The 19,768-nt window shown below is 42.5% G+C and overlaps 1 protein-coding gene across 1 annotated transcript in view; it reads right to left on the reverse strand.

The window, feature by feature from the left end:
* LOC311116189 (neural cell adhesion molecule 2-like) overlaps nucleotides 1–19,768 on the reverse strand; it is a gene marked incomplete at both ends in the record, with an annotated part of 112,407 nt that overhangs the window by 32,255 nt on the left and 60,384 nt on the right. The gene's annotated exons all lie outside the window — the stretch shown is intronic.

Here is a 19,768-nt window from a genome sequence, read left to right on the forward strand (position 1 = left end):
CTGATGAATCCCCTTTCCGATTGTTTGGGGCATCCGGAAAACACCTTGTCTGGAGAAGACAAGGTGAGCGCTACCATCAGTCCTGTGTCATGCCAACAGTAAAGCATCCTGAGACCATTCATGTGTGGGGTTGCTTCTCAGCCAAGGGAGTGGGCCCACTCACAATTTTGCCTAAGAACACAGCCATGAATAAAGAATGGTACCAGCACATCCTCCGAGAGCAACTTCTCCCAACCATCCAAGAACAGTTTGGTGACGACCAATGCCTTTTCCAGCATGATGGAGCACCTTGCCATAAGGCAAAAGTGATAACTAAGTGGCTCGGGGAACAAAACATCGACATTTTGGGTTCATGTCCAGGAAACTCCCCAGACCTTGATCCCATTGAGAACTTGTGGTCGATCCTCAAGAGGCGGGTGGACAAACAAAAACCCACAAATTCTGACAAACTCCAAGCATTGATTATGCAAGAATGGGCTGCCATCAGTCAGGATGTGGCCCAGAAGTTAATTTACAGTATACCAGGGCGGATTGCAGAGGTCTTGAAAAAGAAGGGTCAACACTGCAAATATTGACTCTTTGCATAAACATAATGTAATTGTCAATAAAAGCCTTTGACACTTATGGAATGCTTGTAATTATACTTCAGTATACCATAGTAACATCTGACAAAGATATCTCATAACACTGAAGCATCGAACTTTGTAAAAACCAATAATTGTGTCATTCTCAAAACTTTTGACCACGACTGTATACATGGGGTACCAGTGCCAAGTCAATGTGCAGGGGTCCGAGGTAATTTAAGTAGATATGTAAATATAGGGAGGGTAAAGTGACTAGGCAACAGGATAGATAACAAACAGTAGCAGGAGAGTATGTGATGAGTGTCAATGCAGATAGTCTGGGTTACGATTTGGTTAACTATTTAGCAGTCTTATGAAGCTGTTCAGAGTCGTGTTGGTTCCAGACTTAGTGCATCCGTGCCGCTTGCCATGCGGTAGCAGAGAGAACAGTCTATGACTTCGGTGGCTGGAGTCTTTGACAATTTTTAGGGCCTTCCTCTGACACCGCCTGGTATAGAGGTCCTGGATGGCAGGAAGCTCGGCCCCAGTGATGCACTGGGACGTAAGCACTAACATATGTAGAGCCTTGCTGTCAGATGCCAAGTAGCCATACCAAGTGGTGATGCAGTCAGTCAAAATACTCTCAATGGTGCAGCAGTATAACTTTTTGAGGATCTGAGGGCCCATGCCAAATCTTTTCAACCTCCTGGGGAGGAAGAGGCATTGTCATGCCTTCTTCACGACTGTGTTGGTGTGTGTGGACCATGATAGATCCTTAGTGATGTGGACACCGAGGAACATGAAGCTCTCGACCCGCTCCACTACAGTCCCATCGATTTGAATGGGGGCGTGCTCGGCCCTCCGTTTCCTGTAGTCCACAATCAGCTCCTTTGTCTTGCTGACGTTGAGGGAGAGCTTGATGTCCTGGCACCACAATGCCATGTCTCTGACCTCTTCCCTATAGGCTGTCTCATTGTCGTCTTTGATCAGGCCTACCCCCGTTATGTCGTCAGCAAACTTAATGATGGTGTTGGAGTCGTGCACGGCCATGCAGTCGTGGGTGAACAGGGAGTACAAGAGGGGACTAAGCACGCACCCCTGAGGGGGCTCTGTATTGAGGGTCAGCGTGGTGTATGTGTTGTTGCCTACCCTCACCACCTGGGGGCGGCCCGTCAGGAAATCCAGGATCCAGTTGCAGAACGAGGTGTTCAGTTCCTGGGTCCTGAGCTTATTGATGAGCTTGGAGGGCACTGTGGTGTTGAACGCTGAGCTATAATCAATCAGTTCCTCTTGTCCAGGTGGGAGAGTGCAATAGCGATTGCGCCATCTGTGAATCTGTTGGGGTGGGCTCAGGGTGTCTGGGATGATGGTTTTGATGTGAGCCATGACCAGCCTTTCAAAGCATTTCATGGCTACAGATGTGAGATCCGTTGTGTATATTGATCAAGTATAAATGTTTTTTTTTTCAATTGACCTTTCATGCGTGAGTGTTTTTATGCGTGTGATGTCAGAATGCGCTCACTGTTCCAAAATTGTTACGCAACAGGACAGTTAAGCCGTGCTGCCCTCAAACCAAGGCACGCTGCATGCTAACTATTTATAGGCTATGTTTCAACTAGTCTATTTAAAATGATTTTCCAACAACAGTTTTATTTTCAAACAGTTTGAAATTAGGTGCGAACTGCCTCCTCATTAATTCCCATAGAAGTAGCCCATTTCACTGTGGTGGACAATTTACGTTTGAGGCATGCTATGCTAATGTAAGGCGAAGATTAGCTAGATGAGCCGGACAAACTTCTCTCTTCAGTGAGAGCCCAAGCACTCCCCCAGTGTTTCCCCAGGTCAAGTATGCAGACATTTGCGCATATCCCGCCCAATCTTTTTCCCACTGGCTCCTGCATTGCCTTTATTGTTGTTTGCCTTACTAATAATAACTTTGTATGTTCCTATATATAATAAAAATGTCTGTATATCGTGTTATGTCATTTCTACTGTAGCACACCGTATGTATGTATGGAGTATAATGTATTCTGTGTGTATTCCTTTATAAAGAAGATCCGCGAGGTACTAAATTCATAACCTTTATGGTGTTATATTCAATTGTGCTTATGTAGCTACATTCATCTATTAGTTCTGTAAAACAATGCTAATGGCGTCAGAGAAGTATTAGCTTGTGTTGTATCCTTTGAAGCTGCCCTGGCCTTATCATGACCATTGCATTGGCCTGTGTATTCATTTGGCCTGTTTAGAATAGCTCTGCCCTGCCCTGCTCCCTTGTGGAGCTCTTCAGTTACTGTTTCTTATATCATTCAACATTGTCATGTTGTCAATGCAACTTATTATTTTATAGCAGTGTTATTATGTTACTTCTTTGTAATATTGTTTTATTGCTATATCCTGATATAGTATTATAATTACTAATAATTTCTGTTTATTCTGTACTTTCAGAAACCACACACACAAACAGTATTGAACATAATTTGCCATATCATAACTGGAACTGGACATATTTCTTGCCGGAGATTGAGCCCAGATTTTGTATGCTAGCAACAGACTGTTTGGAGAGAGAGTGAGGAGGATGAGGGAGTGGATTTTTATTTTATTATGATCTCTTTTAGTCCTCATTTGGACTAATCTTCCAAGTCCTTAAACATTAAAATACAATTTATAATACGATCACATTTTCACATACAGTGGGGAGAACAAGTATTTGATACACAGCCGATTTTGCAGGTTTTCCTACTTACAAAGCATGTAGAGGTCTGTAATTTTTATCATAGGTATACTTCAACTGTGAGAGACGGAATCTAAAAAATCCAGAAAATCACATTGTATGATTTTTAAGTAATTCATTTGCATTTTATTGCATGACATAAGTATTTGATCAGAAAAGCAGAACTTAATATTTGGTACAGAAACCTTTGTTTGCAATTACAGAGATCATACGTTTCCTGTAGGTCTTGACCAGGTTTGCACACACTGCAGCAGGAATTTTGGCCCACTCCTCCATACAGACCTTCTCCAGATCCTTCAGGTTTCGGGGCTGGGCAATACAGACTTTCAGCTCCCTCCAAAGATTTTCTATTGGGTTCAGGTCTCGAGACTGGCTAGGCCACTCCAGGACCTTGAGATGCTTCTTACGGAGCCACTCCTTAGTTGCCCTGGCTGTGTGTTTCGGGTCGTTGTCATGCTGGAAGACCCAGCCATGACCCATCTTCAATGCTCTTACTTACATTTACATTTACATTTTAGTCATCTAGCAGACGCTCTTATCCAGAGCGACTTACAGGAGCAATTAGGGTTAAGTGCCTTGCTCAAGGGCACATCGACACATTTTTCACCTAGTCGGCTCAGGGATTAGAACCAGCGACCGTTCGGTTACTGGCACTACGCTCTTAACCATTAAGCTACCTGCCGCCCTTACTGAGGGAAGATCTCGCGATACATGGCCCCATGCTTGAGCAGGGGGACCTTGCGTGCGCTGCATGATTTTAATCCATGACGGCATAGTGTGTTACTAATGGTTTTCTTTGAGACTGTGGTCCTAGCTCTCTTCAGGTCATTCACCAGGTCCTGCCGTGTAGTTCTGGGCTGATCCCTCACCTTCCTCATGATCATTGATGCCCCACGAGGTGAGATCTTGCATGGAGCCCCAGACCGAGGGTGATTGAACGTCATCTTGAACTTCTTCCATTTTCTAATAATTGCGCCAACAGTTGTTACCTTCTCACCAAGCTGCTTGCCTATTGTCCTGTAGCCCATCCCAGCCTTGTGCAGGTCTACAATTGTATCCCTGATGTCCTTACACAGCTCTCTGGTCTTGGCCATTGTGGAGAGGTTGGATTCTGTTTGATTGAGTGTGTGGACAGGTGTCTTTTATACAGGTAACGAGTTCAAACAGGTGCAGTTCATACAGGTAATGAGTGGAGAACAAGAGGGCTTCTTAAAGAAAAACTAACAGGTCTGTGAGAGCCGGAATTCTTACTGGTTGGTAGGTGATCAAATACGTGTCATACAATAAAATGCAAATTGTTTACTTAAAAATCATACAATGTGATTTTCTGGATTTTTTATTTTTCATGCTTTGTAAGTAGGAAAACCTGCAAAATTGGCAGTGTATCAAATACTTGTTCTCCCCACTGTATAATACACTGTTACAAACAGACATAATACACTGACATATTGACCAGATAAATACTATAACAGTCTGAAAAGATAGATTGATTCTTCATCGATCATAGTCCTGCACAACCTTCCGATTTATTATATTGAAATGGTTCTAAAGTATTGTTTGAATTTATATATTGAAAGGTTTCTGGTTTCTGTTATTTTGCCTATTTCTCTTTTCTGTCTGGATAACACATAGATGGTGGACAATCTATTCCTAGTATTTACTGAATGTCTGTCTCTTACCAACTGAATACTGTTGTGAATGGAGTTTGGCCGTTTTAAATGGTGTACATTGTGAAATAAAATAAGCATGTTTTTTTCAATTATCTTGTTAATTGATGACCAACCAAGAGCATTGTGCATATCTACAACAGAATAACCCCTATCTCCACCTTAAAACAATCCTTGCTGCTTTGTTCTGTGCAATCTACAGCATCCTAATTTCACTTGCTGATGCATTTCCCCAGACCACAGAACAGTAGTTCACCTGACTCCCAATTAATGCTTGGGTTGTTTGCTTAAGAATCTTTCCCGGTAAATATTTAGCTATCCTTCTGATCATGCATGCAGTTTTTATTTATTTATTTTTACATAGATTAGTTATTTGAGACGACCATGATAAGCAGTTGTCTAGCTGCACCCCTAGTAGTTTTGTTTCTGACACATCCTCAATTTGTTTTCCCCCCATACTTAATAGTATCCCATGCTGTGTTGGCCTTTTCCTGATGGAACAGACCAACATAACCTTGGTTTTCTTGGTGTTCAAAACACGTTTTTTCCGGCAAACCCACTCCCTGATATTTCCCCGATCTACCTGTAGAGCTTGCTGTACCTGTTGAACCGATTGTCTTGCTGTATAAATTGTAGTATCATCTGCAAGTATAGTAGCTTGACTTTCAGATAAGGCATAAGGAAGGTCGTTGGTATATATTAAATAAAGAAGTGGCACAAGGCAGCTCCACAGTTTAAAGCATGAGGGGAAGAAAACGACCCATTGATATAGGTGGACTGTTTTCTGTCAGTTAGATATGACTGTACCCAATTCAATGCTGCCTCAGTAAACCCATAATGCAATAATTTTGTCAAAATTATTTAATGATCCACTAAATCAAATGCTGCACTAAAATCTAAATATAGTACACCCACAAACCTGCCATTATCTATAGCATTGAGCCACTGGTCAGTCATGTCAACCAATGCAGTGGTAGTGGAATGGTTTTTGCGATAAGCATGCTGATTGGCTGTGATCAGATCATTCTTTTCCATGTACTCCCATATTTGTCTACTTACAATACCCTCCAATATCTTACTGAGTGAAGGGAGTAGACTAATTGGTCACCTATTGGCAGGAGAAATGGGTTCTTTGCGGTCTTTCGGGATTGGACAAAGTTTAGCATGCTTCCATACATTTGGAAATGTCCCCTATTCCAGTGACAATTAAATATGTATTTCAGCTGCAATCTGGGGAGCAGCATAGCGAAGTAAAAATGGTCCATAAGATCATAACCTGTAGATTTACCATTGGATAATGACTTCAATAGGTTTAACACCTCCTCTACTGACACCATTTTTAGACTAAAAGAGCAGGTTGTTTTGCTCATAATATGATCATCAATCCATTGGAAGACATTTTCTTTGTAAAAAATCAGCAAAATGATTGGCAATATCAGCTGGTTTTGTTATTGTTCTCCTGTCAACCTCCACACCAGATGGGCATGATGAGATAGATGTACCAAGTAAGCCCTTAACTGTATTCCATACCGTTTTTGAATAATTTTTTACAATCAATAAAATCATTTTTATAAAATAACATTTTTTCCTTACGATTTAATTTAACTGCATAATTGCGTAGTGTTCTATAATTATGTTCATCAATTTCTAGTTTAGATTTGGCTGATAAGACTTTTGCCATATTTATTTGAGAAAATGCCTCACCCAGTTCATCATCAATCCATGGAGATGGACGAGACCCAACTGTACTCTTTCTTACTGGGGCATGATGGTCCATTACCTCATTGAGAAAATCAATAAAACATTCTGTAGCGTGATTTAAATCATCCTCTAGATAAATCAGCTCCCAGGGTACAGCAGCCAAATCATTTTGAAATAGCTCATGATTAAATGTTTTAAAATATATCTTGACCACAATCCTTGGGGGTTTCTTTGGAACCTTGGTGTTCATGGTTATGGCCACAATATTATGGTCTGTCCAGCCCACTAGCATTGATCTGGCTTTTGAGCATTGCAGTGATATATTACAGAAGATCAGATCAATGCACGTGTCCGAACGGTGACCTAACTTAGGAGAAGATGACGAGGGAGAGAAGAGGTGGGTGAGATAGACAATATAATTGCATAATGGAACTGTATTTGATTTGTAGGTGAACCATATGCCAAATTACAAAAGACCTTGTTCAATAATCATCTCACTTGTGACCTATGTGGCCATTGAGGACAGCAGTGTCGATCAGATGGAGAAATATATTTTTAAGCAAGCAAGCAAGTTTATTTATATAGCACAATTCATACATTGAAGCAATTCAATGTGCTTTACAAAGATGTTTATAAAAAATAATGAAAACATCATAATAATAAAAATACAATATTTTTTTTTAAAATAAAGATTAAAAATTAAAAATGGGATAAAAACATAGGAAGCTATAAGGCTAAAGAGTGTGGTTAAGTTTAAGTACTCAGTCGTAGACACGTGAAAAGATAAGTGTTTTTAACCTGGATTTTAAAATGGATACGTTTGGGGCACATCTAAGATCTTCTGGTAGTTTATTCCAGTTGTGTACAGCATCAGTGCTAAATGCAGCTTCTCCATGTTTAGTTTGGGCTCTAGGCTCTACTAGCTGACCTGTGTTCATGGATCTAAGAGCCCTGCTCGGTTTATATTCTTCAAACATATCAGACATGTACTCGGGTCCTAAACCATTCAAAGATTTATAAACTAAAAGCACCACTTTGAAATCAATTCTGTAACTGACTGGAAGCCAATGTAAAGATTTAAGAACCGGAGTGATGTGCTCCGTTCTCTTGGTCCAAGTTAACATTCTAGCAGCTGCATTCTGAATGAGCTGCAGCTTTTTTACAGTATTTTTCGGGAGTCCTGTTAAGAGGCCATTAAAGTAGTCAACCATACAAGAGATAAAAGCATGGATGAGCTTCTCTTGATCTTTTTGGGACACCAAGCCTTTGATTCTGGCTATATTTTTTAGATGATAGAATGCTGTTTTGGTGACCGCTTTGATATGACTGTTAAATGTGAGGTCGGAGTCTATCAGAACACCAAGATTACACACTTGATCGCTGGTTTTAAGGACCAGAGAATCCAGCTCTTTACTAATACTTGTTCTTTTTTTTTTGTTGCCAAACACAATAATCTCAGTTTTATCTTGGTTTAATTGTAGACAATTTTGGTTCATCCAGGTATTTATGTGCTCTATACAGTGACAGAGAGTCTATTGAGCTGTTGTCATACAGTTTGAGAGCCATATATATTTGAGTATCATCAGCATAACTGTGGTAGTTAATGTTGTTGTTCTGTAAAATTTGGCCCAGAGGTAGCATATAGAGATTAAACAGAATCGGTCCGAGAACTGATCTTAGTGGAACTCCGCATGTCATAGCCACCCTATCAGATTCATGATTACCAATGGTGACAAAGTTACTCCAGCCATCTAGATAAGATCTAAACCAATCAAGGACTGTCCCGGAGAGTCCTACCCACTTTTCCAGCCTATCTATAAGTGTTCCATGATCGACAGTGTTAAATGCTGCATTGAGATCTAATAGAACCAGAACTGTTACTTTATCAGAATCAGTATTCAGCCGTATATCATTTAAAACTTTAATCAGGGCCGTTTCAGTACTGTGGTGAGGTCGGAAACCTGACTGAAATTTGTCTAAGAGACCGCATGAGGTCACAAAATTGCTGAGTTGATTGAAGACAACCTTCTCAATGATCTTGGCTATAAAAGGGAGATTTGATACAGGTCTATAGTTGTTCATTATAGATGCATCCAGTGTTCTCTTTTTTAATAGAGGCTTAATGGCAGCTGTTTTTAGAGACGTTGGGAAAATGCCTGATTGCAGAGAGCCATTAACTATTTGCTGTAAGTCCATTGTTATAGAGTTAAAAATTGTTTTAAAAAAGTCTGATGGCGGTGTGTCGAGACAGCCAGTGGAAGCTTTAAGATGTCGAACTGTTTCTTCTAGGGATTTTTGATCAATTGTATTAAAATGCGACATAATAACCAAGTTATATCTTGGTGGTCGTGGTGACGGTACAGAGTCCTTTTTAGACTGAGCAGTTTTGATGGTCCGTCTTATACTTATAATTTTTTCACTAAAGAAACAAACAAATTCATTACATTTCACAGTGGACATGAGTTCTGATGGTATCTGTTTTATTGGGTTTATAAGCTTGTCAACCATGACAAATAGAGTGCGGGTATTGTTGATATTCTTGTTGATCATTCCCGATAAATGTTGCTGTCTGGCCCTGCGTAACTCATTGTTGAAGCTACCAAGGCTTTGTTTATAGATGTCATAGTGAATTTGAAGTTTAGTTTTCCTACACTTGCTTTCTGCTTTCCTACATTCTCTTTTCAGGGTGCTTACCATCATGGTGGTTCTCCATGGTGTTTTCTGTTTGCTCATAGTTTTCTCTACCTTTACCGGTGCAACATGATCCATGACATTCAATATTTTGGCATTAAAATTATCCAGGAGTACATCAACTGACTCAGTACTTATTATTGGAGAGATAGCTATGGCTTCCATAAACTGAGCATTGGTACTCTCATTAATGTACATTTTCTTAACAGAAACTGAGTTTACTGGAACATTCGGGGTGATAAGTGATTCAAAAAAGACACAGAAATGATCAGACAGGGCCATGTCTTTAACCATGACAGAGGAAATATCGAGACCTTTAGAGATAACCAGATCTAAAATGTGGCCCAAGATGTTTCTACAACTTGATTGGAGTCCACCTGTGGTAAATTATATTGATTGGACATGCTTTGGAAAGGCACACACCTGTCTATATAAGGTCCCACAGTTGACAGTGCATGTCAGAGCAAAAACCAAGCCATGAGGTTGAAGGAATTGTCCGTAGAGCTCCGAGACAGCATTGTGTCGAGGCACAGATCTGGGGAAGGGTACCAAAAAATTTCTGCAGCATTGAAGGTCCCCAAGACCACATTGGCCTCCAACATTCTTAAATGGAATAAGTTTGGAACCACCAAGACTCTTCCTAGAGCTGGCCGCCTGGCCAAACTGACACCATCGGGGGAGAAGGGCCTTGGTCAGGGAGGTGACCAAGAACCCAATGGTCACTCTGACAGAGCTCCAGAGTTCCTCTGTGGAGATTGGAGAACCTTCCAGAAGGACAACCCATCTATGCAGCACTCCACCAATCTGGCTGCTATGGTAGAGTGGCCAGACGGAAGCCGCTCCTCAGTAAAAGGCACATGACAGCCCGCTTGGATTTTTCCAAAAGGCACCTAAAGGACTCTCAAGCCATGAGAAACGAGAATCTCTGGTCTGATGAAACCAAGATTGAACTCTTTGGCATTAATGCCAAGTGTCACGTCTGGAGGAAACCTGGCACCATTCCTACGGTAAAGCATGGTGGTGGCAGCATCATGCTGTGGAGATGTTTTTCAGTGGCAGGGACTGGGAGACTAGTCAGGATCGAGGGAAAGATGAACGAAGCAAAGTACAGAGAGATCTTTGATGAAAACTTGCTCCAGAGCGCTCAGGACCTCAGATTGGGGCGAAGGTTCACCTTCCAACAGGACAATGACCCTAAGCACACAGCCAAGACAACGCAGGAGTGGCTTCGGGACAAGTCTCTGAATGTCCTTGAGTTGCCCAGCCAGAGCCCGGACTTGAACCCGATCGAACATCTCTGGAGAGACCTGAAAATAGCTGTGCAGCAATGCTCCCCATCCAACCTGACAGAGCTTGAGTGGATCTGCAGAGAAGAATGGGAGAAACTCCCCAAATACATTTTAAATTGTAATCATTTAGCAGACGCTTATCCAGAGCGACTTACAGTTAGTGAGTGCATAGATTTTTCATACTGGCCCCCCATGGGAATCGAACCTACAACCCTGGCGTTGCACACGCCATGCTCTACCAACTGAGCTACAGGAGGGCTTACAGGTGTGCCAAGCTTGTAGCGTTATACCCAAGAAGACTCGAGGCTGTAATCACTGCCAAAGGTGCTTCAACAAAGTACTGAGTAAAGGGTCTGAATACTTATGTAAATGTGATATCAGTTTCTTATTTACATTTGTAAAAATGTTTTTTTTTAAGTTTTTTGCTTCGTCATTATGGGGTGTTGTGTGTAGATTGATGAGGAAAAAATGAATACTTTCCGAATGCACTGTAGGATGTGTGTAAAATACTTTTTTAGAAAGTTGTACTGATTATAATGAGCTAATGCTATGCTATTTGTTTGTTGACACCAAAGATGTTATAGCAAAACGAGGTGAAGGGATGGTTCACTTGTCTTTCGAGTAAACATCCGGAAGAGAACGATATGAAGTGAATGATGATAGACGACACACACCCTTCACCTTGAACATGCATACTGCAAACAGACCCAACTCATCTTGTCACATCGTCTTATCTTTGCTTTACTCAATTATTTTGATCACTGGTGAGCTTAGGGCTGTAGCGGTGATCATATTACCGTCACACCGGCAGTCATGAGTCATGACCACAGTCAAATTCAATTTGACCGTTGAGTCATGGTAAACTCCTCTTATGCACTCTGGATATGCATTGGTAGTACCCAACTCGTTAACAAGTCAGGTCGCTAATGGCCTGGTACTCAGCTCTCTATGTCCCTCTAACCACTCTGACATCAATGCAAATGCAATTGAAAATCACATCAAACACTTATCATCAAAACAGTATCATGCTTTTAAAACTCACAATTAAGCTACATTGTTTGACCTCACTGATCTATCAATTTGAAAAAAGAAGTTCAACAACATGGTTTTTGTGGATGTTGTTTCAAAGCCAAACACAACGAAATGGACAGCGTTTTTTAAGGTGATGATTAATTCAAAGCATTTAGATGTCGCATGTAGAACACCCATACGCATTTTGAGCGTATGCATACGCATAAGCCTATACATGATGCCAAGCAAAAAAATTACAATTAAAATAATGATTGTGCCGTTATACAAATCATAGCCTAATGCATATTACGCATGGCAGAAAAACATTTTTAAAAAAGGATTTAAGAGTCCTTTGGTACATAATTGGTCTAGCCTATACTCAAAATTAAACATATTCTAGTAATTGCCTTTGAGTGTGGACTGTATTATTATGCATACTGGATGGACTGGTTACCTTATGCTATGCTCCAAAATTTCTATTAATGAGTCTGGGAGAGAACATATAGGCCTAGGCAATGCTGTTGCCTACAATCATATTGAATTTGTATTGATTTTGAATAGATAAGTAATAGGGCATTTTTTATATTTTCATTATTAATAGGCTGACACATTACCTTTAGCTACAGAATATCTCACCACTGTGCGCTTCCATCTCCTCCCTTCTCTCCTTCATTCCTTTCTTGAGCTCACAGAGAGAGGGGCTGTCAACAGTTTAATTAAATACGTTTTGTTGTGAAAACATGTTACTATCGATGTTCCCGAACAGATTTCACTTGGTTTCCCAAATTAAGCACTGGATAGCTGCAGGAACAGGGTTGGAGAGCCAATGGCATACATAGTTTGGGTGGAATATCACCCGTCGCGCAGGAGAGCCTACATGCTCCTCAAACATTGGTTGATGCGTGGAGTGAAATAAGTGTTCTTATAAGCCCATACATTTCTATATACAATCCCGTGTGAAAGCAGAGTTTTGATGGTTGCCACTAAAAAGAGGAGGATCCCAGCCTTCTACTGCTGCTATATTTATTTCTTAGCTGCTAATATTAAGCATTGCGCCGCTATAAAACCAGAGAAGCCTACCCGCCATGATTGAAAAACGAACCAAGGGAAAGCGGCCTCCATTTAATATTCGAGTGCATACTGATGACATTTCTTTTTTCCCCTAACCCTGTTCCTGCCCATTTGATAATGGGCCATTATAAATCAAAACTAATTTTAGATATTAGTAAAGACTTGATTAACTGAGAATAGTCTGATGGGTGAAAATCTGATCACTTGATGAGAGAACAGCATGTGCTGCCTGAGGCAAAGAACAGAGCGCAAGCTTTTTATGCAACTTTTTCAAATCATCAATAGCCTATAGTCGCATCATGCAAACCATATATGTTTTCATTTCGAAGACATTCTAATGTTTGTATCATTCACAACTTAAGTTGCGAAATAACAATAAATCTAGTTTATAGGACCTGTTTCAAATTATTACTTTTATGCTCAACATAGCCACTTCCTATGCACACTCATTCTGGAATAAGTTCAAGGATATACAGTTGAAGTCGGAAGTTTACATACACTTAGGTTGGAGTCATTAAAGCAAGGAAGAAGCCACTGCTCCAAAACCACCATAAAAAAGCCAGACTATGGTTTGCAACTGCACATGGGGACAAAGATCGTTCTTTTTGGAGAAATGTCCTCTGGTCTGATGAAACAAAAATAGAACTGTTTGGCCATAATGACCATCGTTATGTTTGGAGGAAAAAGGGGGGCGGCTTGCAAGTCGAAGTACACCATCCCAACCATGAAGCACGGGGGTGGCAGCATCATGCTGTGGGGGTGCTTTGCTGCAGGAGGGCTTTCTTTCTTTCTTTCTTTCTTTCTTTCTTTCTTTCTTTCTTTCTTTCTTTCTTTCTTTCTTTCTTTCTTTCTTTCTTTCTTTCTTTCTTTCTTTCTTTCTTTCTTTCTTTCATATCCTTTATTTCCCTTCCCTCTCCTTTTCTTTCCTCTCCCCTCTTCCCACTCTCCTCTCCTCCCCACCCCTCCCAGTCTTTAACTTTCTTTTCCTTTCTTAAATCAGCTTTTTATCTCATCATAGGAGAACAGAGTGAAGTGTCACAGTGTGAGGCCTGTGCTTTGACAGCATGCCAAATGCATATTCAACCGTTTAGCCTATGAGGATTCTTCCACAAAATGTCAAATAGAAGAGCGAGAGATAATATTGTGGAATGGGCTTCAGGAAAACAGGCCATGGTTTCATTTTTCAGAGTCATGGTAGGTGGAATAATGTGGAATAAAGCTAAGGCTAGCCCAGCATTGGAAAGCAGTTAGATACGGGTGACTGTGTGTGTTAATACAAATATGTGTGTGTGTGTTGTGTGTGTGTGTGTGTGTGTGTGTGTGTGTGCATGAACATTTGTATGCATACTGTATGTGTGTATGTGTTTGTGTAAGAGAGTGCATATATGTGCACACATGCATGTGTGTATATGGCACTCCTGCCTGGCCTGTGCGTACTCGCATGAGTCAGGGTCACAGTGGGAGAGAGAGGAGGATGGATGGTGGGATTACTGGGGTGTGGAGGATTGTCCTATTCTTCCCCTCGTTCCCCTGCATTTGGCCTTCAAAGGGCCTGCTGGAGAGTCCCTGACGTTCTCTCCACACACACACTTTCATCTGCTATAGTATAACTACACATCGCTGTCAGCCTCCCAATGAGACAGAGACACAGCTGTATGGATATATTAGCATTGGCTACATCAAATCCCATAAATCAAAGTGTGTGTGTGTGTGGGGGGGATTGTGTGTGAGAGAGAGAGAGCGAGAGAGAGAAAGAGAGAGAGAGAGAGAGAGAGAGAGAGAGAGAGAGATGAACGAATTGCGGGATTCAACGCAATTGTGCATTAGTTGATGCCTTCGCAATATGGATGTGCCTATTATGTTGATATTTACGCGTACTAAATATATTTGTTACTAAACAGTGCATTCTAAATAGTATTTAATATGATTAGTACACAGTGTGTAGTTTAAGTAAGTAGTAGGCAAGCCAGATTTCGGACACGGCCATAGTCTATACTGGTCTCTCTCCACAGAATAGTATACAGTATTTACCCCCCATAGTTTCACTGCCGAAAACAAAAGCACTTCAAAGCAGACATAAACAAAGTGTGTGTGCTTATTATTTTTAGGCATTGAGCGTGTGTGTGTGTGTGTTTGTGCACATGTCAGCACGGGGACAGAAAAATACAGCATTCGTGCGCGCAAACACACTCAAAGCAATGTGATAGACACTGCTATTTGCGATTACCTTAAGGGGAGGTATGCAGCATTATCTACGACCATTAAACTAGATACAAAACAACTCATGTGCTTTACGAGAGTGCTTTAGAGTAGAAGTGGACCAAATTGGCCTTGTTCAGGGGCACTTGCAGTCCGTAAATGCTGTGGTTCTTAACCTTTTTTGATAACTGTACTCCCAACCACTCCTCAGCCTGATGTACGCCCTTCTGTGCAACCATTCATTAGGCCTATGTTATAGGTGTTAATGCTTGAACTGATAGTAAGCCTACCAAGAACCATTTTCATCTGAAGAACCCTTCTTGGAAAATGAGGGTTCTTTGTAACCTTTTTCATCCTAAGAACAGTTTTTCTAAGAAAGGGTTCTTTGATGATTCTTTGGAAAGCAATACGGATCATTTCTACATAGAACCATTCTGAAGAACACTTCCAAGCTTTATTTATTGTATTTTTTTTTTCTTTCTTTTAAATAGTGGCTAAGCATTAGTGTTTACCTCAGTGTTAAAACTGCCATGATGTATTTCAAATGAGTATTTTCTGTGATTTTATTGAGCAGAGAGTAGGAGAAAAATAAGGGAGTCTGAGTGAACCAGCAGTGTCTGCTATGGTACACAGTAAATTGTACAGTGTTACATAGTGTTGATTTTTCAGTGTAACATTTTTAGTGTTGATTCAGGAGTTAAATGAACTCTGCAAACACTCAGTGGTGTACAATAACCCCAGTGTTGGTATTAATAACAAGAGTCAAAACCATGGCCATAATTATCATATTTCCCAGCATGCTCTATTGCAGGTTGATTTTCAGAATTGTTTGTTTCAATATCTGTGTTTTTGCATGTATATTGATTGGTTGATTAATGTTATTCTACATATAAATAACATTTTTCTAAACTAATCTAATCTGTTAGCAGTTGGACTTATTGCAACCATTACTGAAATGGTTGTTCCAATTTAGATGATTTAGGTAGTCTCAGTATTCAGTTTTCCCTACCATGGCAGTTATTCTGAATGGAGGTTGCAGGTGATTAAACATTCCAATTGTTGGACATCCTCAATCTAGTTGGACTCCAATAGGAATTATACATCACCTTGCAAGCCAGCATAATGTGACTTGCAGGCCTGATTAGGCCTGTAAACCAGAAGTTTCCGACCACTGTGTTAGGGTATAACTAGGCCTTGAAAGAAAGGCCTTATGATATACACTGAGTATACCAAACATTAGGAACTGTTGAGCTTGAAAAACCCAGCAGCGTTGCAGTTCTTGACACAAACAAAAACCCAGCAGCGTTGCAGTTCTTGACACAAACAATACCCGGTTCAAAGGCTCTTAAATGTTTTGTCTTGCCCATTCACCCTCTGAATGGCACACATACACAATCCATGTCTCAAGACTTAAAAATCCTTCTTTAACCTGTCTCCTCCCCTTCATCAACACTGATTTAAATGGATTTAACAAGTGTTATCAATAAGGGATCATAGCTTCCACCTGGATTCACCTGGTCAGTCTGTCATGGAAAGAGCAGGTGTTCTTAATGTTTTGTACACTCAGTGTATGTACGCGACGCGAACTGGCTGAGTCAATTCAGTGGCTAGCTTTGCACTTGGCTAGCTAACAGTAGCTGCTAGGGGTAAGTCATAACCTACATTTGTGTTTGTTTTTACATATTGGTAGCCAGAGTCGTTCAAGGAATTTGGGACATGGGTGACTAGTTAACGTTAGCTTGGCTCTCTCTGTGTGTTTGTGCCGTGAAAGGAGGGGTTTCTTCTTTGTCTGAAAGCAATGGCTAGCTAGTATGCTAACTATTCTAGCTAACTAACTGACTGAATAAGTTGACGACGGACTCGCTCAAGCTGTCGGAACTAACCCACAACGTTAGACACGGACACGAACAATCTGCTTGGCGTGTTGACACACTGGTGGTTTGTTGTGGCCGAGTATTGGTGCTAAACCGTGTTGTTGGAGTCCGGCATGCTAGCTGGCTGTGGCGTCTTATGACTAGGTGCCCTGGACGATTTTCACGGAAGAATACTGTACCAAGTTAGCTAGTTGAATAAACTAAGTTAGTCTATTCCTAGAAAAAAATTGAACCGCTGTAGTTTACAACAATTATAGTTTCTGAGGTGGAAGTGGGAGAGTTATATTTGGGTGTTGTGGTGAGGGAGGCCCCGCTCTCTCCTTTCCCAGATGTTTAGTTCATTTTATTCTGATCTCCTTTGCATTATTGTAGCCATTTTCTGCAGCCTGTCAACTATGCCTCTGTCTATCCCTGTTCTCTCCTCTCCGCACAGGCTATACAAACGTCTCACACCGTGTGGCTGCTGCCTCTCTAACCTGGTGGTCCCTGCACGCACAACCCACGTGGAGTTCCAGGACTCAGGCAGCCTCTGGAACTGCCGTTCTGCTGCCAACAAGGCAGAGTTCATCTCAGCCTATGGTACCCTCCAGTCCCTCGACTTCTTGGCGCTGACGGAAACATGGATTACCACTGAAAACACTGCTACTCCTACTGCTCTCTGATCATCTGACCATGTGTTCTCGCATACCCCGAGAGCATCTGGTCAGCGGGGTGGTGGCACAGGAATCCTCATCTCTCCCAAGTGGACATTCTCTATTTTTCCCCTGACCCATCTGTCTATCTCCTCATTTGAATTCCATGCTGTCACAGTCACTAGCCCATTTAAGCTTAATATCCTTGTCATTTATCGCCCTCCAGGTTCCCTTGGAGAGTTCATCAATGACCTTGACGCCTTGATAAGTTCCTTTCCTGAGGATGGCTCCCCCCTCACAGTTCTTGGGGACTTCAACCTCCCTACGTCTACCTTTGACTCATTTCTCTCTGCCTCCTTCTTTCCACTCCTCTCCTCTTTTGACCTCACCCTCTCATCGCCACCCCCCCCCCCCCCCCCCCCCCCACTCACAAGGCAGGCAATACGCTTGACCTCATCTTTACTAGATGCGGTTCTTCTACTAATCTCACTGCAACTCCCCTCCATGTCTCCGACCACTACTTTGTATCCTTTTCTCTCTCGCTCTCCTCCAACACTACTCACTCTGCCCCTACTCAGATGGTAATGCGCCGTCGCAACCTTCGCTCTCTCTCTCCGCTACTCTCTCCTCTTCCATCCTATCATCTCTTCCCTCTGCTCAATCCTTCTCCCTCCAATCTCCTGATTCTGCCTCCTCAACCCTCCTCTCCTCCCTTTCTGCATCCTTTGACTCTCTATGTCCCCTATCCTCCCGGCCGGCTCGGTCCTCCCCTCCAGCTCCGTGGCTTGATGACTCATTGCGAGGTCACAGAACAGGGCTCCGGGCAGCTGAGCGGAAATGGAGGAAAACTAGACTCCCTGCGGACCTGGCATCTTTTCACTCTCTACATTTTCTTCATCTGTTTCTGCTGCTAAGGCCACTTTCTACCACTCTAAATTCCAAGCATCTGCCTCTAACCCTAGGAAGCTCTTTGCCACCTTCTCCTCCCTGCTGAATCCTCCTCCCCCTCCCACCCCTCCTCCCTCTCTGTGGATGACTTCGTCAACCATTTTGAAAAGAAGGTTGACGACATCCGTTCCTCGTTTGTTAAGTCAAATGACACTGCTGGTCCTGCTCACACTGCCCTACCCTATGCTTTGACTTCTTTCTCCCCTCTCTCTCCAGATAAAATCTTGCGACTTGTGATGGCCGCCGCCCAACAACCTGCCCGCTTGACCCTATCCCCTCCTCTCTTCTCCAGACCATCTCCGGTGACCTTCTCCCTTACCTCACCTCGCTGATCAACTCATCCTTGACCGCTGGCTATGTCCCTTCCGTCTTCAAGAGAGCGAGAGTTGCACCCCTTCTCAAAAAACCAACACTTGATCCCTCTGATCAGTATCCCTTCTGACCAGTATCCCTTCTTTCTTTTCTCTCCAAAACTATTGAGCGTGCCGTCTTTAGCCAACTCTCTTGCTATCTCTCTCAGAATGACCTTCTTGATCCAAACTAGTCAGGTTTCAAGACTGGTCATTCAACTGAGACTGCTCTTCTCTGTGTCACGGAGGCTATCCGCACTGCTAAAGCTAACTCTCTCTCCTCTGCTCTTGTCCTTCTAGACCTGTCTGCTGCCTTTGATACTGTGAACCATCAGATCCTCCTCTCCACCCTCTCCGAGCTGGGCATCTCCGGAGCGGCTCACTCTTGGATTGCGTCCTACCTGACCGGTCGCTCCTACCATGTGGCGTGGCGAGAAGCTGTCTCCGCACCACGTGCTCTCACCACTGGTGTCCCCCAGGGCTCAGTTCTAGGCCCTCTCCTATTCTCGCTATACACCAAGTCACTTGGCTCTGTCATATCCTCACATGGCCTCTCCTATCATTGCTACGCAGACGACACACAACTAATCTTCTCCTTTCCCCCTTCTGATAACCAGGTGGCGAATCGCATCTCTGCATGTCTGGCAGACATATCCGTATGGATGACGGATCACCACCCCAAGCTGAACCTTGGCAAGCGGAACTGCTTTTCCTCCCGGGGAAGGACTGCCTGTTCCATGATCTCGCCATCACGGTTGACAACTCTGTTGTGTCCTCCTCCCAGAGTGTGAAGAGCCTTGGCGTGACCCTGGACAACACCCTGTTGTTCTCCGCTAACATCAAGGCGGTGACCCGATTCTGTAGGTTCATGCTCTACAACATTCGGAGAGTACGACCCTGCCTTACACAGGAAGCGGCACAGGTCCTAATCCAGGCACTTGTCATCTCCCGTCTGGATTACTGCAACTCACTGTTGGCTGGGCTCCCTGCCTGTTCCATTAAACCCCTACAACTCATCCAGAATGCCGCAGCCCGTCT

This window comes from Coregonus lavaretus (assembly GCF_964263955.1).
Source record: "Coregonus lavaretus genome assembly, contig: HAP1_SCAFFOLD_75, whole genome shotgun sequence".
NCBI lineage: Eukaryota > Metazoa > Chordata > Actinopteri > Salmoniformes > Salmonidae > Coregonus > Coregonus lavaretus.